This window comes from Sus scrofa, chromosome 2 (genome assembly GCF_054392235.1).
Source record: "Sus scrofa isolate SSC_HxYL_T2T_F1_AM1 chromosome 2, Sscrofa_HxYL_maternal_Yorkshire_Landrace_v2.0, whole genome shotgun sequence".
NCBI classification, from domain to species: domain Eukaryota; kingdom Metazoa; phylum Chordata; class Mammalia; order Artiodactyla; family Suidae; genus Sus; species Sus scrofa.
Window position 1 is genome coordinate 129,551,894 of NC_139384.1, and position 20,553 is coordinate 129,572,446.

At 36.9% G+C, this 20,553-nt stretch overlaps 1 long non-coding RNA gene across 4 annotated transcripts in view; it reads right to left on the reverse strand.

Moving 5' to 3' along the window:
* The window catches only part of LOC110259442 (uncharacterized), a 425,304-nt gene that overhangs the window by 166,442 nt on the left and 238,309 nt on the right, over positions 1-20,553 (reverse strand). The window contains exons 6-7 of one of the 4 annotated variants that reach the window (XR_014838575.1): positions 7,722-7,873; positions 3,214-5,658 (exon numbers count right to left, since the gene is read on the reverse strand). The exons of 2 other annotated variants lie outside the window; for them this stretch is intronic. This is a non-coding gene — a long non-coding RNA (uncharacterized LOC110259442). Of the gene's footprint in view, positions 1-3,213; positions 5,659-7,721; positions 7,874-20,553 lie in introns of those variants that run through there. One more of the 4 variants, XR_014838574.1, reaches the window with a different exon arrangement.

Below are 20,553 nucleotides of genomic sequence, written 5' to 3' on the forward strand. Positions count from 1 at the left end.
ACTCCACACCCAGTGCTTGGTCCAGGGCCTCACACAAAGGAGTGCTTGCTAAGCATCTGTAGCAGAAATGCCTTAGTGGGCCTTGGCTGGATACACAAATTTAGAACCCAGCCCACAGAGCAAGTGACCAAAGCCAGCAGAATGGTTGTTGTCACTTAGGTGAAAAGTGCAGGAAGCAGAGGCCTGAAAACTGAGCCTGGGAAGCAGTCATCAGGAGACCTGCTGTATAGCACAGAGAACTCTATCCATGACAATTAACACTAACATTCCATGATAATCTAGGTAGGAAAAGCATCTGAAAAAGAATGCATTTGTGTACACATATAACTGAATCATTTGGTTGTGCACACAACCTTGTAAATCAACTATACTTCAATACAACTTTACAAAAGGAAAAAAAAGAAGCAGCACAGAACAGAGGAAGAAGAGTTAGTGGAGGATACATAGAAGAGGGGATGGAAAGAGAGAACAAGGACTTGGGAGCCACGAGAGGAGAGAAATTGAATGAATTGCAGGTTGCCCATGGCAATGATGACTATGGGGTCATTGATAGTCATTGCTTTTAACTACTCAAATCTGATCGCTAATAAGCAACATTTGCTTGCTTGTTCATCAAAGTATACAGAGGCCCAGCTCTTAGGCCTGTTAACTCTTTGCCTTTCCTTTGAATAAAGCATTGGCCTTACCTGATGTTTCTTGGTGTTAATGGGGCAAGATTCCTGCCATATCATTAGACCCTCACTGTAGTGAGTAATGAAACAAATCCATGAAGAAATACCAAAAGAGGGTTACAGAATTTTGTAATATATTGTAAATGCTTTACACGGAACTAAGTAATGCCCTCTGAGTCGTGGGGTCGTGTAATTCTTTTACTTTTTTATATACTCTGTATGTTCCAAATTTTCCAAAACATGCATGAATTACTTCTATAAAATCTTTATGTATTTGGTATGCTTGTCCAATTAATAAAAATAAGATGGATACCTAAGAGTCAATCTATATTGTGCCAGACTGTCACCTTTTTCTCAACATTAAACAAAACAAAGACACAATAAAAGTTTTGGGCCAGAATAAAACATCCTGCTTCCTCTAAACTTTACATCATCAACTCCACCACGATTTGAATTCTTTTTTTCCTCAAAAGAATTTGTGTGAACAGACCCAAGGATTATTTAAGTTTAACATTCAAAACACTGATTTCCATAGGATGGCCAGATACTAGATAAGGCAGCTTTCACTATAATTCACTTAGACACACGGTAGTTAAAATGAGGGCAAATAAAGAAATGAGATGATTTCTTATGAATTAAGAAATACTCATAACAAGAAAACTGGACAGAGGGTTGTTATTTTGGGTTGAGAAGTACAGCAACAGGGTTTTGGTGAGAGGGACTAGAAGGAAGGCAAAAGTGTTAACTCCCTGGAGCTGTGTACGATCATCCCAGTCACTTATTCTATTTGATTACACACTCCTACTTCCCGACACACTCCAGAGGGTGGCAACTGCCAGCCCTCATGTCTCATCGTGGGTTAGATCAGTGCCTCGATGTTTTTAATTTATGTTTTAAAATATAAAATAAACCTAGGAAACTTGAAGGATTTTCTCATGTTCTAGGATATTTTTAGTCAGTTTTTTTAAAGCCCTCTCTAGAGAAATTCTTTCACATATGAAACTGCACTGAAAAGGAGAAAAGTAAGAGAATTCAAGGCATGTATATAACTAGAGTTATCAGAAACCCAAGTGACAATATGTTCCCACAAGCCCTTCCACAACCACAGACCCCACATTTTATTCCTTTTTGTTTATCATTATTGTTTCTTAGGCTTGAGGCATCATCTATGGTAATTCTCAGCTTCCATTGTGATGAATCCATAGCTTCCTGCTTGCTTCTCAGCTTTTTCTAATACAACATCCACCACCCACCTCTACCTCCGACTGTGACTCTGGATATTTAATCTGACCCTTGAAGTCTCCTTTCTCAGAAGTAGACTCTCCTTAACAAGGCAACTGGTAACATTTAAGGTTGACATGGTGAATGTACCTAAACATGTATGAGCCTTGACACCAATGACCAGATTCTACCATCATGCCTAATACCCGATCCATTTACTCACACAACAGAAGGAAAATTTCATTAACTAGAACACAGATTCAGCTCTCAAGACTGCCAGACTTACAGAAAGACCAAGCTCCTGAGTGTACTTATTCCTAGACATTAACACCTTATGTAAACAGTGCAGTAATTTATTAATTAGAGCTGTGTGTGCAAAGAGAAATATTTTTATTTTCCATTTGGTAGAAATCAAAAAGATTAAAAGTATCAAGTTGAGTTCCAAACATTTTGAGACCTCTCTTTCCTTTGATTTCAAGAGATTTCACACTGCGGAACAGTCAGACTGAATTTTTCCATTTTCTATTAAGAAAGAATTTCGGAGTTCCAGTCATGGTGCAGCAGAAACGAATCCAACTAGGAACCACGAGATTGTAGGTTTGATCCCTGGCCTTACTCAGTAGGTTAAGGATCCAGCATTGCCATGAGCTGTGGTGTAGGTCACAGACACGGCTCTGATGTGGTGTTGCTGTGGCTGTGGTATAGACCAGTGGCTACAGCTCCTATTAGACCCCTAGCCCGGGACTCTCCATATGCCACAGATGTGGCCCTAAAAAGGAAAATAATAGGAGTTCCCGTCGTGGTGCAGTGGTTAACGAACCCGACTAGGAACCATGAGGTTGTGGGTTCGGTCCCTGCCCTTGCTCAGTGGGTTAACGATCCGGCGTTGCCGTGAGCTGTGGTGTAGGTTGTAGACGCGGCTCGGATCCCGCGTTGCTGTGGCTCTGGCATAGGCTGGTGGCTACAGCTCCAATTCAACCCCTAGCCTGGGAACCTCCATATGCCGCGGGAGCGGCCCAAGAAATAGCAACAACAACAACAACAAAAAGACAAAAGACAAAAAAAAAAAAAAAAGGAAAATAATAATAATAATTTCAAGTGTAATGAATTGTTAGGAAAAGTGTGCTTGGGTCTCCCTGGAGGCATGATGTTGGCCAATTTTGAAAGAAAAACAACTCTTTGATTATCTCAAACAGTCCCCAACTAACTCTAATCATGGCTCATGCTCCTTCTCATCTCCTGGGTCTGAGATCTGCCACTTAGAATTACTTTTCTGATTGAGGTCTGAAGAAGCCACCAAAAAAAAAGACATAGCACAGAATTTTAGAAATGGCAAATATGATACAGAGCATCTGGGCCACTCTTTATTTTGTCAGGTGCAGAAGCCATAGTCAAGAAAGGCAATGTAACTGGAGCCAGGTTACCCAGAGAGGCAAAGGGAAAGATTGCCCTAACATTCTGATATCAAACTTCTAAGTGGAGTGTTCTTGATCTAGATACAAGGACCTAACAGAGTTGCTGCCTCAAAGTTCCTATCCAGCACCTCCACCTACATAGACTGTTTCACTGAATCACCATATGCATCATTGTACATCAGTGGTTCTCAAAGTGTCCTCCCTGGACCAGCAGGATCAGCATCACCTGGGAATTTGTGAGAAAGGCAAATTCTCAGCCTCCCCCAGACCTAAATCAGAAACTCTGCAGGCAGGTTCCAGCAACCCATGTTTTAATAAGCTTTGCAGCTGATTCTTATACATAAGGAGTTTTGAGAGACCACTGTTCCAAATAAATTTTTTTACACACTTACCTATGTCAGGCTCTTTATTTTCTATGTTTACCAGAAACTTGATACAACACAGCATTTATTTTTACTGAAATTCAGTATGGAATAGATGGATTTTCTACATATTAATATGAAAAATTGTTGCTTGGGGATCCTGTTAAAAAACAGATTCTGATTCAGTAGGGACAGAATAGGGCTTGAGATTCATCATTTCTAGTAAGCTTCCAGGTGATGTATGCCACTGGTCAGTGGGCCACACTGTTAGGAGCAAGGGAGTACAGTTAAGAAACTTCAGCATCAAAATTTGGGGCTAATTATCTTGGACTGAAGAGGGGTGGAAAGTGAGATATCCCATCATGTATGCACCCTTGCATTGAGGCAGCATTGGTGACATCCAGGGTCCTCTATCAAAAGGCACACAAATCAGCCCCCACACTTCACCAGTTCTTAGGTAGTTAGTTGCACAGTTTCAGTAGGGCTTTTAGAGGAAGGCAGACTGAGAAAGGATAGAGGGCAGTCAGGCCAAGGGAGCAACACTCTGAGGGGCTCTGTGGAGGAAGGGCTCTAAATACCCAGGACAGGGGTCACCAAGACAGGCCCTGGCTAAACAAGGGAAGCTAGGAGGCACAGAAAACATGCATGACTGACTTCACCATTATGAGAACGATCAGTCCAGGGCAGTGGTGTCCTGAAAGTCAGTCAACTCTCCACAATTCAATTTGAGGGAGGGGCTTGAGCACGTCTGATGGGATGCCTCCATCCTCAGTAAGTGTCTGTATTTTTTGTCACACCCTTCTGTCTCAATACGTTGCACTCTTAGACCTTTTCAATTTGTTTTCTTCCTTCTTTCTTATTTATACCGGGGAATTTGCATGAGAAAAATATTTTCTCCGCAGGTGCCATTAAAGAAGAAATCTCATGCCCAATATTTTTTAAAATGCTGTTGGACTGTACATAAGGCAACATATGACTGCCATGAATTATTCTGACTGATGTCCTGGGGACGGGTGGGTGTGCACTGCAGGAGGATGCTCGGCACCAGCGTGACCACAGGGCAAAAGAAGTTTCTGCTGCCTGAGGGCTACTGGCAGTAAGGAATGTTTCCTCTCTTATTTACAGGCCTGCATTCTATCATCAGTTTTCACACTCCTCCTAGCTTCTGCCTTGGACAACTGGATGGTTCCTGGCAGTTGTACAGTCCAACAGTCCAGTGGACAAGATGACTAAAACCATATTCATGGGAGAGAAAAGCAGGACAGGTTCCCTGACTCGTATTCAAGTACAAATTGATGGCCAAATATGCTATGGTTCACTTCGAAAAGATTCAGTGTCACCCAGGCCAAATACCACTGCTGCCCTGGCTGCCCCCACTATAATGGATTGTAATACAGTTCTATCCCAGGGCAGACTAAAAAGCACAGCCTCCACCATCCTGTGCAATAAGACTTCTAGTGCCAGGTCATTGCTAATGCAGGTCAGGAAGGAAGGGAAAAAAGTCACATGGCCTATCCTCCAAGTGACTTTGATCGATAATTTGTGGGCACATTAAACATAGTTGAACTACACTACTCCTGTTGCTATAAAACAAAGAAATGAGATGATCGAGACCAAAATTGTCCCCCTCTGGGTGATTCTATATTACATTTGGCTGGTAACTTGAAATTTATTTCAAACAAGTCTTGAACCCTGAAGTCATTCTCCCCAGTGATGGTTCAGCAGCTGACATTTATATCTACACTATATCTCAGGCCAAAACAGCCTCTTTGCCTTTCCAAATATCCTGCCAGCCTCCACCAGGGAATTCTGGATGGTGTGGAAGATTCAGGAAGTGAATTGAAGCTGCCAGGAATCTTCATCCAGGTTAATCATCTCTGTAGACTCCCAGAGAAAAGAAGCAAGCTGGCTGGCTGAGTGATGCAGATAAGCAGATGGCATGGGCACAAGTTAAATGAACTGCATATTGGCTTCCAAATTCTCCTGCATCTAAAGCCATCAAAACAATGTGATGTTACTGCAGATTTCATTATCAACTTGATGAACATTTACCATAATGGGAGAGAAGGGACAATAAATACAACACTCTGTTACCTTTTAAATGTGAAATTCCCGTTGACAATGTACATCAAAAACAGCTAACAGAATGAAATGTTAAACACATGTGAGTATTAATTTCTTAGATAATTTCAAATTCTTATTTTTATGGTGATTGTAAGGAGTGCAATTTTAAAGGTGAAGAATAAATTATTCAAGGCAAACAGCTCCCAAATTTTATATGAAATATTTGATGATACATTTATTACAAGGAAAAAAAAGAGATTGCATCCAGTTTCTCCAAGATTTCATTAGCTTAGGAAACAAAAGAAGATTACATTTTTCTGCCACTGATGTTTGGTGCTATTTTCTTCCTAGAGAATCCCATGAACTTAAGCGATCTGAATGAATCCTCTCATGAAGAATGAATTTAGTACTGTAATTCCTTATTAGATTAACTTAGGTCAAGTTTGAATCAGGACATCGCAGGGAGTCCTAATTCTAAGTCCACACTGAGTTATACAGAAGGTCAAAAAACAGTGACGATGAAAAATTTGTGGTCTTTTATTGTCCCCGGGGTGGGAGGGAGCGGGGGCGGGGGGAGGGGAATACTATATGTTGGAATAAAAAAAAAATCACTTGATGACAAATTTGAAAATGAATACGTTTTGTTTGGCTTAGTCTTCCTGTATATTGGCTCTCATGGTGAAGCACAAAACAGTGGTGGGTACCATCCATAACCCACAGGAAAGGATCCAGAGCTTGAATACATGCTGAGATGTGTTGAGATTTGTAGGCTCTGATGACAAGCTATTTTTGGTACTAGAGAAATTATTTATGCCACCATAAAGTCTTAACTTTGAGAATTTAACATTACTTTTGAGAAACTGTGAAGGCTAAAGGAAAGGTTTTTTAAAAGAAAAATAAAAACACAGCAATTATAAGTAAAATGTTTTGAGGATCAGATCACCAAGGTAGCAAATCAAAGTCCCATGATGTTAAGAAGTATGTAATGTCAAAATAGATCCTACAAAGTCTATCAACCTTCCTAGATTCCACTAATTCTTTTACAAACTTCTGTTAAATGTCTGCTACCTGCAAATACTTTTTGGGTGGAGACATGAATGTACGGTGGACAAGTATTTTTGCCTATATGGCACACAACTTCCATTCTTTGGATAGTAGCAATGACATGTGTGTATGAGAAACTGTTTCACTCCTACTCTCATCATCTAGAATGGTGTTTAACATATCACTGCTCGCCCCTTTCATGAATACAGAGAAGGACACTTGACCCAAAGTCCGCCAACCAGGGTACCCACTTCCCCTGAAGACAGTAAGTGGTCTAGAGCTGAGCACATCCCAGGATGGACCAGTCAGGGTCTTGATGTTACAAAGGACAACTCCTTTTGCACCTTGTTATCATAGCTACCACCACCTGGAAGCTTTTGGGAGAAGAAAGCCGTCAACCACAGGCAAGAGGAAAAAGATAGTCTTTTTTTTTTTTTAAGATAAGAGTCTTGAAGACATTCAAGACTAACTGAAATACTTGAAATTCCTAGAGCAGCTGAACCTTCTATAAATTGTCCTCAATTCTGTGAGTTATCCCCCCTAGCTTTTCAAACAATTTCTCCCTGTGTTACTTATACAGTTGACCCTTTAACAGCACAGGTTTGAACTGCACTGGTCCACTTAAGAGCAGATTTTTTTTTTTTTAAGGAAAGATGGTAAAGTTATACATGGATTTTCAGGAGCATGGCAGGTCGGAACCCCTAACCCTAATATTGTTCAAGCAATAGTAGTTCGAGTTGGATTTCTATCTTTTAAAACCAGAAAAGTTCTAGCTTCTTCAACTGGGTGGCCATGCATATGCAATCTGTCCTCTGACATTAGAGTCTTAGTGGGAAAGAACATCAATCAAATGATAAGTACAACTGTGGTTTCAAGCTGTGGAAGTAAAGACAAAGACTTCCACACTTCACATAGCATGTTCTTCAGAAACCTTGAAAACGAACCTTAAATCACTGTCTGAGTAATCTTTATAGCCTTTCAGTTTTGCAATCTGACTTGAACATAATTTCAGAAACCTTTTCAGAGAGGGCTGGGCTCAATCTGCGAGGCTCAGGAACCCCATGCTACCTTCTAATCAAGTGCTCACTGGCTGGGTCTAGGAGAAAAAGGAAGATCGGTCACTTGCTTTGCCTAACAGCAAGCTGTGGGTTCTGCAGGGAAATTGTTAGCAGCAAATAGGCCTTAGGGCTGAAGGAGCAATTAGTGTCAATTAAAGAACTGAACATTTTTCTACCTTTCCTGGAAGAAATTATATGTTAAGGTAAACTTACAGTATGTTTAACAAGAGTAAAGTTATTCTTTACTGAAGAATTCAAGCTGATTGATATGAAGGGGAAAATAGAATTCAAAAAATCACCATTGTGCAGTCCTATGCAAAAATCACCCATGGACAGAACCAGTAGATAAAAGAAGAATGGGAAGGAGGTCCCACTGTGGTGTGGTGAGTCGGGAATCAACTGCACTGGCTCAGGTCCCTGTAAAGGCTTGGGTTTGATCCCCATCCCCATGCAGTGAGTTGAAGGATTTGGTGTTGCAGCAGCTGTGGTGTAGGTCACAGCTAAGCCTCAGATTCAGTCCCCAGCCCAGGCACTTCCATATGCTGCAGGTGTGGTCATTGAAAATAAAAAAAGAAGAATGGGGAACATTACAATGGAGGACTGGATCTTACCACCTGAAAAAATGATCAACTTTAGCATCCTTAGAAGTGAGAAAACCAGACACTGTTCATCTCGCATGATGGGATACAACACAAAGAACATAGCCTTGCCTATGAAGTACTCTTGCTAGGACAGGTCAACCAAAATAAAATCAAGCCTGTAGACATCTCTTACTTACTAGCAAGAGAGAAACAGAAGTGCAAGTTAAACATCATTGCAAAGATGCTGACAGAAGACAAATCCAAAAAAAAAAAAAAATTTAATGAATGAACTCAGTTTCTACAACAAGTCACCTGCAGCAGATAAAAAAGGAAAGAAGAAAAGGACTATTCCAGATTAAAGGGGATTTAAGTAAAAGAACAACCAAAGTAATATGGTCATTTTATTTGGGTCCTGACTCAACCAAACTGACTGTAAAATGACCTTCAGTGAGAAATGGAAGAAATCTGATTGTGGAATAGTTATGAAAGAATTACGGTAACTGTGATAACAAGATTGTGATTAGATTGTGGCCCATATTTTTTAGAGAATAACACTAATGTACATAGGAATGAAATCAAATAATGTGTGAAGTGTGTTTTCAAATATTTTAGCAAAGGAAAACAAAGGATAACTACTGCAAATGGGACAAAACTCTTGATGAATGATGAAACTGAGTGATATGAAAATAGGTATTCATAGTTCTTTTCTTTCTGCTTCATGTACATTTGAAAATTTCCAAATGAATTTTTCCAAAGTTTTTCTCTTTGCAAAGAAACACTATCTCTTTTTTTAAGGAGCATACTATTGAGAATTACTGTGAGACAAAACACATATTGCTGTTAAGCAACTTAAAAGTCAGTTAAGAGAAAACAAGAGAAGCCAGCTTTCAAAAATATCTCACTCAATAACAAAATGTGTTTAAGAGCAGAATATCACAAGATACTGCACTGGCTGATGATTATTAGTTTCCAAAATTTAGCCAGGAAGAAGGAAACTCTTCAATAACAAATTAAAAAAATTATTGACAACAGTAGTGATAGTTCATTCTTGGTTTTTTTTTTTAATTCTCATGAAAATAATTTTTTAACTTTATAAATTTGTCTCTATCAACAATTTTATTCACCATTTCTTTAGATTAATCAATCCAGGCTTAGATACTTCTTTACAAATACACTTAAAAATTTTAAAGACTGGATTTGACAGAAATGTATTATCAATTCACAATAATGGTTATCACTTAAAACCTAGAAAAGATAAAAATACTGAGGATATGTTGATGAAAGGAATGGATATAAACAAAAGGAGTATCAGTGAAGGCAAACAGACTAGAATTCAGTGAAGAAAGAAATCGCTGCCTTCCCATACAAAACACATCAGATTTGAAGTAAATGCTGTGGAGATTACATTAGAATCCAAGATAAATGTTGTCAATAATACTGTAGTTACAAAAAGCCAAATACAGGAGATTGTGCCCACCATTTTTCCTTGAAATAAAATTTTAAAATTAAAAGGAGTTATTTATTTAACCATAAGGAAGAATCTTTTGTCCACAAGGTTAGGTAACACTGAAATCTACAATTAAAATAGAAATGCAGACAAAATGACAACTAAAATTATGAGAGAAAAGCAAATGAAGAACGAAGAGTCAGCCTAGAGATCACTCATTTTTTTTAAATATGTAACTGCAAAGTATTACACAACTCATATTCCATTTGTTAATAAAGTGATTTGGACCTCTCTTTTGCAATGTTTTTAGTTCCTCAGATATGCCCCTTTTTTCTAAAGCTAATGGAATTAGCACTTACTCTGAAACCGTATGTTCTTCTACTGTTAAACCAGGTATCTGCATGATAAGAAAATATACCCCCTATTCTTTTGCTGCTACAGAAACAATTATTCTACATCGTAAACTCTCCTTGCAAAGAAAATTTTATGAAACATCTAGAATTCATTGCTATCTAGAAAAAGCAACCACTCTAATCCTCTGAAATGTCTATATCCATGATTAAATATATCATCTACCGACGATTGTAGCTAGATAATATCATTAACATTAACATCTTTGCTATCTCAAATATAAACTACAAATATATTACACACAAGATAAAATAAATATATTTCTGGTAAATTTCTCCAAGATTTTTTAGTTTTGTTGCCATTTCTGGTAACAGATAACATCTGGGGGGAAAAAGAAACAATAGTAGTAGTCAAAGGTTAGAACACATAATTGAGCTAAAAAGGACAAACAACGATTTGGAAGAGTTCTATCACTGCCATAATATTGTTTATTAAAATTAACCAAGATATGGAATTCCAGTTATAGCTCAGCCAAAAAATGAATCTGATTAGCATCCATGAGGACACAGGTTCAATCCCTGGCCTTGCTCGTTGGTGAAAGATCTGGCGCTGTTGTGAGCTGCGGTGTGGGTTCCAGATGCAGCTCAGATCTGAGGTTCCTGTGGTTGGGGAGTAGGCTCGTGGCTACAGCTCCAATATGATCCCTAGCCTGGGACCCTCCATATGCTGCAGGGGCAACCCTAAACCCCCCCCAAAATAAATTAACCAAGATATAAACATACCTACATACAATATCAAAAGGTCAAATACCAAAAAAAAGCAACAAAACAAGAAAAAACATATTTTTGATGGAAGAAGTTTCTTAAGAAGTTGTTTTCTTAGGTACTATGAGAGACAGAGACAACAAAGAAATATTTATATAAAGTTAATTCTTACACCTAATAATTACATCAGTAATTCCTAATAACTCTGAGTAGTTAAGCTGTAGTCAAAGTGAGAAAGCAATAGTAAATCTGAGATAATCAAATATGCAAAACATTATATTAACTTATCTGTACACACACACACACACACATAGGGATACCCAATTATAGGATATGAGGATAAAAATTTTAAGTAAAAACATGAAGAAGTGATGTTTTAAAGACCACTTTATAATAGCATTTCTTCATGATTAGTGGAGAATGTATATAAAATCATTTTTAAAAGTCTTCAATAAGAACAGTTGAAAATAATCTTTAAATCTAAAAGTATAGATTATAATAAGAGAAAAGGAATTAGACAAAAATGGAGAAAAGTTGCTTTAACCTGTCATATGGTGGAAAATATTTTCAGTTCTCATAGCTATTAATACTAATAAAAGGAGACATATTTTACTCTACTTTTTGAAACAAAAATTTACATTTTAGAGTAGGGTCATAGCTTTCAAATTACTAGAAAAAAAAAGAACAACAGCAACAAAAAAAGAACAATAAAGTTTAAGCCAAGTTACATAGAAAAAGACCAGTATTAGTTTTGACAATAAATGTAATAAACTCAGATGCTCTTACTCTACCCCTGCCTCCTCCAAAGAAAGAGCCCCATTTTTAACTACCCATTTCTGTCCATGACAGTACTGTTTTTTTATAAGCAATTACATTAGAAAATTTAGGATAGCTTATGATCCACAGATAAATTTGATAAGGTACCAAAGCATAGAAATAGCCTAGAATAGCTACTGAATTTGTCTTTCCCATTCTTCCTCCTCTACCTATGATTAAGGTTACTAAATTTCTCATATTTGATTCTAAGCTTCCTGTTTCATCCTACTTAGCTAACTCTATAATTCTGTTCCAATCAGATTATAACCCTGCTGAAGAATTTATAATGTCAAAAACATTCTACTTCTAAAGAAAGGGCTGTCTTACTGTCCCTAAATGTCACTTTCTTGTAACTTCCACCCATCAGGATTTGGCATTTATTTTGCCAAGAATGCCTTCCCACCTATCACTCCCCATGATCCAAGTTTTATCTTTCTGCCAAGACTTAACAGATACCACCTCCTCCGTGAACTCTCCACCACTCAATCCAGTACATGTCTTTGAATTTATATGACTTATCCCATCCATACTGCTTATTGACGTGAGTGGGTTTTATTTCGCACAGCACACACATCTCTGTTTACTTGCTAGCAGGTTTAGAAGGTCCTGGTGAATTACTGAAACACATTTCTGTTTTTCCCTATTTTGCACACAGTAGTTTTTCAGAAAATCATGTTAAATTGATATAACGAGCGAGGATGAAAGTGTTACCTATGCTTATTCTCTTGTGCTGCTTTTTTTCAAGGCACTGGAGTGGTTCTCAGCATTGTGCGAACTTTCTAAAACCTTCAGTTGGAAATGCAGTTTGGAATTTAATCCTGGGTCTTGTAGTTTTCTCAACTATTTTAACTCTCTCATTTAAAATCTATGTCAGGGAGTTCCTGTTGTGATGCAGCGGAAACAAATCCAACTAGTATCCATGAGGATACAGGTTCGATCCCTGGCCTCGCTCAGCAGGTTAAGGATCCTGCATTGCTGTGAGCTACAGTGAAGATGGCAGATGCAGGTGGATCCTGTGTTGCTGTGGCTGTGGCTTAGGCTGGCAGCTGCAGCTCTGAATAGAAGTTCCTGCGAAGTTCCATGTGCCATGGGTGCAGCCCAAAAAAAGACATGCAAAAAAAATCTATGTCATACCTATATGAAAACATATACTAAATTCATGCAGGTACAAGAAACTGTAAACTCAACCAACAATGGCCTAAACAAGGGCGAAGTATTTTTATATTATGCAAAACATGCAGAAATTGGCTGGCAGTGGCTGACAGAATGACCCCCTGACTCCACCTAGAACTTGAGCTCCATCTATACCTGTGGCTTCATCTTCATCTGAGCCTTTCCTCCTTGTGGAGACAAGGTGGCCGTTGCCTCCCAGTGGGAAGTTACTGAAGGGCAAAAGGACTGAGGGTATTATCAGCCTCTTTTTGGAATTTTTCCCAGAAGCCCTACCTTTTCAACTTTATCTTAGGGGCAAGAATAAGAGTAAGAGATTCCTTTCTACCTTGAGTAGAGAGCAAGGGACCACTCAAAAAAGTTATTTGGGGAGTTCTCTTGCAGTGAGTGGGTTTTATTTCGCACAGCAGACACATCTCTGTTTACTTGCTAGCAGTGGGTTAAAGATCCGGCATTGTCACTGCAGCAGCTTGGGCTCAACACCTCACCTGGGAACGTCCACCTGCCACAGATGTGGCCAATTAAAAAAAAAAAAGTAATGTGGAAAAAAGGACAAATAGGCATTGGATAGATAGCTAGAAATATCTGTCCTAGATCCTTATAAGGAAGCATTAGTAACCTCATTCTCCACACTTTTTAATATTTTATTTTGACATAATTGCACACTTTGAGAAAACTTACAAGCCTAGTAAAAAGAATTCCCCAATACCTTCACCCAGATTCCTTACTACAGTTGTTTCTCTCTGATGTTACTGGAAATGCCACTAGGGTTTCCTGATTAAGGAAGATGCCAGCCTCAGGAGTAGGGTATATGTGTATTTTTTTAATTTGAATCTGTAAAAAACAGTATTCATCAATTCCTGTTTGCTTGAGTTCATTTTATCAGCAATAGGTGTTGAAATTTGTTAAAGGCTATTTCAGTATTATGGAGACAATCCTTTATTGTTCTCCCTTAAACATATTATTTAGGTACATTAATGAGCTTCCAAATATTGAACTACCCTCATATTCCTAATAAATAATCCAGTAGCAGTAGAGTTGTTCACCATATTTTATTTAAAACTTCCTCATTAGTATTCATTGATGATATTGGTTCATAAATTGTTTGTACATCTATCAAATTTATGTGTCAATGTTATGCTTGCTTCGTGAAAACATTAGCAAGTTTTCTTTTATTTGCAGTGCTCCAGAAGCATGCATGGCATTGGGACCACTGACTCTTAGCAATTTGCTAGAATCCTTCTGTGAAATCTCACCCAAATGTGGTACTTTTTGTGGGTGAGTTCCTTGGTAACTTTCTCAGTTTCTTTTTGGGCAATTTGTTTGAATAAGCATTCTATCTTTAATTGGGTCAATGTGGTAAAATGAATCCTCCTCGGAAATTATCTTCATCTACATTTTCAAATTTACTGCTAGGAGTCTTACAAAATAGTTTGATGATACTTAAAAATTTTGCCCACCTGACTCTGGTCAGTTTCTCCCTTTTCATTCCTTATTTTGTACATGTGTGATTTGTCCCTTTGTTTCTTTTTTTATTTTTATTTTTTTGCCTGAGCCCAAGGCACGTGGAAGTTCCCAGGCCAGGGACTGGACCTGCACCACAGCAGCAGCAAGAGCCACGGCAGTGACAATACCAGGTCCTTAACCTACTGAGCCAGAAGGGAACTCCTGTCCCTTTGTTTCTTGATCATGCTATCTATAGTTTTGTCTATTTTGTTAATGCTTTCAAATTACTAGGAATTTGATTATTTTATCTATTTTTCTATTGTCTGTACTTTTAATTTCTACTTTCAACATTATTATCTTTCCTTGTGCTCTCTTCTGGTTTACACTGGGATTTTTTTCCTAATAGCTTTTATGCTTATAATTTCATTTTTCTATACTTTCATTTTCGTGATAAAGTGTTTTGTACCAATAATTTCCCTATTATCACATTTTAAATGTATTTCATTGTTTTAATGTTTTCATTTTTTTACAAATTATTTTATAATTGTACAGTTTTTTAGAAGTTATGTAATTTTATATATTTCCCCAAGAGTTGTGAGGTAAAAAATCAAGTATCCAGGTGCAGGGATTTCAGGGGGTTTTAAATCTAATAATATAATAGTGTTAGTTATAATATTTAATATTTCTACTGCTGTTTTCTTTATCTAATATACAATTTTTTTAGTGTTTCATCTATGCTTCAGAGAATTCTGTATCATCTATATCAAGGTATAAAGCTCAATATATTATAAAATTTATCATTTGGTTATGATGTTTAGGTTTTCCATCCTTGTTCTATCAATTTCACATGTTTTGGGTGCCTTACAATCTCATATTAGCATGTTTTCTCTCTGTTTCCTTACATTTCTGGTAGTTTTTTTTTTTTTTTGATAAAGATGATTACAGTGTTGTTTTGGTGCATAGATCTTCCTAATTGTTATGCCTTGTGAATTTTGTCTTTTAACATTAAAAACTATACTTCGTTTTTATGTTCTATGCCTTTTGAATTGAATTATACTTTACGTGATACTAGTTTGCTAACCCTCCTTTTTATTGTTTCCATTTGCCTGGTATACTGTGTCTCTTTCTTGTTAGCCTTTTTGAATTATTTCATTTTAGGTACTTCTTTTGCATATACAACATATAGCTGAGCCTTCCTTTGAGAGAAAATTGAATAGCTTTTTTTTTTTAGTAAGTGAGTGAAACCCATTTTATTGCCACTTTGGATCTCAACTACATTATGTAACAATTTTTTCCTCTTTATGATTTTACTTTTTAAAGAAGGTTTGTATTTTTTTTCTAATGGTTACTTTTGTGTTTAAATGGTTTTAAATGCCCTTATTCCTTTCTTCTTAAATCATTACTATCATTAATGAGTTTTTAATTGTATTCTTAACTCCCAAGTAACAACTATACAATAATTAGTCCTTGGAACTCCAAGTATTTAAATTTATTCCTCTTTTTGTTGTCTTCCAAACTACTTGCTATCCCTCTGAGTCTTTTTATTTCTTCCTATATCACATTTTCTTGGTTGCTTTTCTCCATTTTCCAGTGTTCTTTATAATGTTTTTAATCTATTCTTCTTTAGCTTTTAATTTTGTCTACATTTCTAATATGATTTTAACTTTTTCTTCTGTTTCTTCCCTGAGTTTAAGTTGTTTCATGTGAGTTTTTGTTCATTTTGTTTTCAGGTTCTAGACTTTTGATGCAAAGCATTCTCCAAAGCCAGAAAAGCTCGTTTGAGGATATTGCATTCAGTTTTGAATGTTGCATTTCAGTTTCTTTCTTTTTGATTTTGGTGAGGATGAGGCTTTAATCAGTGGAACGTTTAGTTTCTTCTCATTTTCTGTTTCATATTTGTAATAGCCTCAAAAAATATGGAAACAAACCTCTGTATTTCTGTGGACAGAGCCAGCAGTTTGGGGTGTTTGTGAGATTTCTAGTTCCTGAACACTTTCTTCTATCAGTATAGCAAGGCACAATTTATTTACCAAGTATTGTATTTTTGAAGTTGGAGGAAAAAGGAAGATGTGGGAGGGATGTGGTATGTCCTTTCATCTTTTCTCTGCTGTCTAAACTTCCCTATTGTGTTTCCTTTTCCCTCCATAGGACATTTTCCAAGGATGGCTCTCCATTACTTTAAACTGCTTCTTTACTTGTGGTGTTATCTCTCAGCAATTTTTCACACTTCCCTGCAGTCAAAGCTCTGGCCCACCTCTTTCTGTTGGTGGTTTATGTTGGATTTGTTTTCCCCCTACAGTTATCTGCCATTTTATCCTTCTGTGCAGTTCTTTTCTGCACTGTCCGTGGAGTCCCCAAAGGCTTGCCATGTAGAACATGGGAGATGGCATGCTGGGAGTTCATGTTTACTCTTCCACTTACTGGAGATTTGAGGTTTAAACAGTGTGACTCCTAGTTATATGAAGAGAATAGAGTTTGTGCAGTTTTGTTTTCTTATTGTTATTTATCATTTTTTATGAGAAGTTGGAAGACTCGAATTTATATATCCACTCTTTGCTTGGTTATGTTTCCATTTTTTGAGATACTGACACAAAAAATGAGGAACATATACAATGATAAACATCACCATTCATTCAAATCAGCTAACTAGAGGACCCAGCCTTTGGAGAGAAAAATAAGTGTCAAGAAGAGATCTTTTAGGAGGCTGAACCTCTTGAAATTTATCATTCTCATATTTTAGCAACTTCCCCATGACTTCTAGGACATAAGAAGTGGGAAAAGCCAATGATATAATGGCAAATTATATCATTAAAGGATAGATAGAAAATTTGAGAAAATAGGACACCATTAAAAACATTCCCAGATATTTAAAGATGCTACCCATCTATGGCACCTATTATACCGCTTCATACATTATGGATAAAAGCAATTGTAGACAGTGAGTATGACCCTGTAGGAAGACCTTCAAAATCTCTTTATCTTCCACTGAAGACAAAAAACACTAAAATTATTAACACATTTCACAAGCAGATACCACCTGCCACATTCAAGATAGATGACTTATTTTACTTTCATGGTAAATTATGCCATTACATCATGTTATGTTACAATAGAATCTCCTGAACCATCTCCTCAGTGTGAAAAATTGAACATCTGCTCATATCAGACACTGTTTAATGATGTGTGCCAAACTTAATGTAACTTCCACCTGACACTTTATCACTTATGCTTAGAGGACCATCTTATAACAACCAGCATTCCTTAGTATTCCAACATTGTTTTCATCAACTGAACACTGTAAAAAATTTATTCACTCATTAAATGTTATCATATGTTCTCCATTCTGTGATATACATGAAACAGTAAATTAGAAACACTTCAGCTCCATTTTCAGTGTGAACCAAGATAACAGGTTATCTTTCTCACATCATTGCCATTACGTTAATTTTTGTTTTTCCCTTTGGGGATCAAATATTGCCAAAGAAAAGAAAGGTTTTCCTTCTCTTGATTGTTTTATAATGACTGAGCTGCTTCCTTTGGCGTAGATAGGTCAGAAACAACTTTATTGTCAAAATTATTTTAAAACTTTTAAGAGTTTTCTGGAAAGGACTGAAAAACGTTGGCCTCTTTTCTACAATTCAAAAAGATATGCACCCAATACGTTCACAGCAGCACTATTCACAAAACCGATACATGGAAACAACATGCATATCCATTGACAGATGAATGAATAAAGAAGATGTGGTACATACACACAATGCACTACTACTCAGCCATAAAAAAGAATGAAATAATGTCATTTGCAACAACAAGGATACAACTAGAGATTGTCATACTAACTCATAAACAGAAAGACAAATACCAATATGATATAATTTATATGTGGAATCTAACAAATAAACCTCTCTATAAAACAGAAACAGGCTCAGAACAGACAGAACAGACTTGTGATTGCCAAGGCGGGGGTGGAGGGAGGGATTGGAATGGAATGAGAGTTTGGGGTTAGTGGATGCAAACTATTACATTTAGAATGTATAGACAATGAGGTCCTACTGTACAGCACAGGAAACTAATCTTTAGGATAGAACATGATGGGGATGAAATGAAAAAAAAATGATGTATATTTATGACTGGGTCACTTTGCTGCACAACACTGTAAATCAACTCTAATTTTTAAAAAGTTTAAAAAGAGAAACTAACTAAAGAAGGAAAGGGGAAAAAACTACCTCTTTTGCTAGCCTCAAGAATTTCTAGCAAAACTACATTAAAAGAAGGTATTTTTTCTTCCACTTTCATGACACTCACTATGCTTGTAATTATTTGATGAGTATTAGTCTTCCCTCATAGTTTTTGACCCATAGACACAGAGTTTATCTTTTGGAGGTTTTTTTTAACATTTAAACTATATTTTCACTTCCATGCTTATTTCTCTGTTTAAAACAAGACAGCTATGCCTGCCCACAGGACCAGAATCAAGTCTTAACACTTAATTACAGTTTCAGCCTCTCCCAAGAATGGAACCTTCAACCAGCCAATATGGAACCACTTGGTCAGCACTAGAGAGGTCATCTGCCTGATAGACCCCTGCCTATCCTAAGGAAGGAGATCGTACCAAAACCAATTCACATTTCGCTAGTTTAACATCCTTGTTCAGCTCCCTTCTGCTTGTAAAAGGCTTTCATTTTGCAAATCGCCTTAGAGCAGCCTTCTGCATGCCAGGGGGGATGCTGGATGATTCAAGAATTGTTGAATAAAACCAGTAAGATCTTTAAAACTTACTCCATTTAACTTCATTATTTAGCAGCTCTATTTAGATAAACTTCTTTTTGAGCCAAGGTTAGCATGTTTGATTTTTAAGAAATTCATCCATTTCAAAAATCTCAAAGAAACAACCTAATCTTATCCCTAAAGCAAGCAGAGAAAGAAGAACAAACAAAACAAAACAAAAAAACAAAACAAACAAAAAAAGTTAGTAGTAGGAAAGAAATCGTAGTATCAGAGCAGAAAAAAATGAAAGAGAGATGAAGAAAACAACAGAAAAAAATCAATGAAACTAAAAGTTCATTCTTTGATAAGATCAAAAAAACCAAAAAAATTATTAAACCTTTGGCTAGACTTATCCAAAAAAAGAGGGGGCTCAAATCAACAAAACTAGAAATAAAAAAGAAGTTAGAAGTGACACACAGAAATACAAAGGATCCTAAGAAGCTACTAAAAGAAAGTATAGGTCAATAAAACAGACAACCTAGAAGAAATGGACAAATTCTTAGAAAGGTACAATGTTCTAAGGCTAAACCAGGAAGAAATAGAAAAGATGAATGGACCAAGTACTGAAACTTAAACTGTGTTTTAACGAAGTCCAACAAAATCCAGGATCAGATGCCCTCACAGGTAAATATTTAGTGAAGAGGTGACACCTACTTTTTTGAAACTCTTCCCAAAAACTGTAGAGGAAGGAACATTCCCAAGCTCCTCCTATGAGGCTACCATCACCCTGATGGCAAAACCAAAGAACCACAAAAAAAAAAATAAATAAATAAAAAGGAGAGAGAGAGAAAGTTATAGGCCAGTATCAGTGATGAACATAGACATAAAAATCCTCCACAAAAGACTAATAAACCAAATCCAACAACATAGTAAAGGGATCATACACCCTGATCAATTAGGATTTATCCCAGGGATGCAAGAATTCTTCAATATCCACAAATCGATTAGTGCAATATACCACAGTAACAAACTGAAGAATAAAAACCATGTAATCTTCACTTCAGGATGGATTAGCAATGGAATACTGCTGTGTAGCACTTATGATGGAACATGTAATATGAGAAAAAAGAATGTATACATGTAGTGTAACTGAGTCACCATGCTGTACAGTAGAAAAAAATATACACATAAATATACACATAAATAAAAGATAAAAATATACACATAAATTAAAAATTTTTTAAAAACCATGTAATCATCTCAATAGATGCTGAAAAAGCTTTTGAAAATATTTAACACCCATTTTTTTTAATGGCTACAACCATGGCACATGCAAGTTCCTGGTCCAGGTAATGAATCTAAGCCACAGCTGCAGCAGTGTTGGATTGCTTAACCCACTGTGTGGGGCCAGGGATAAAACCTGTACCTCCAGAGGG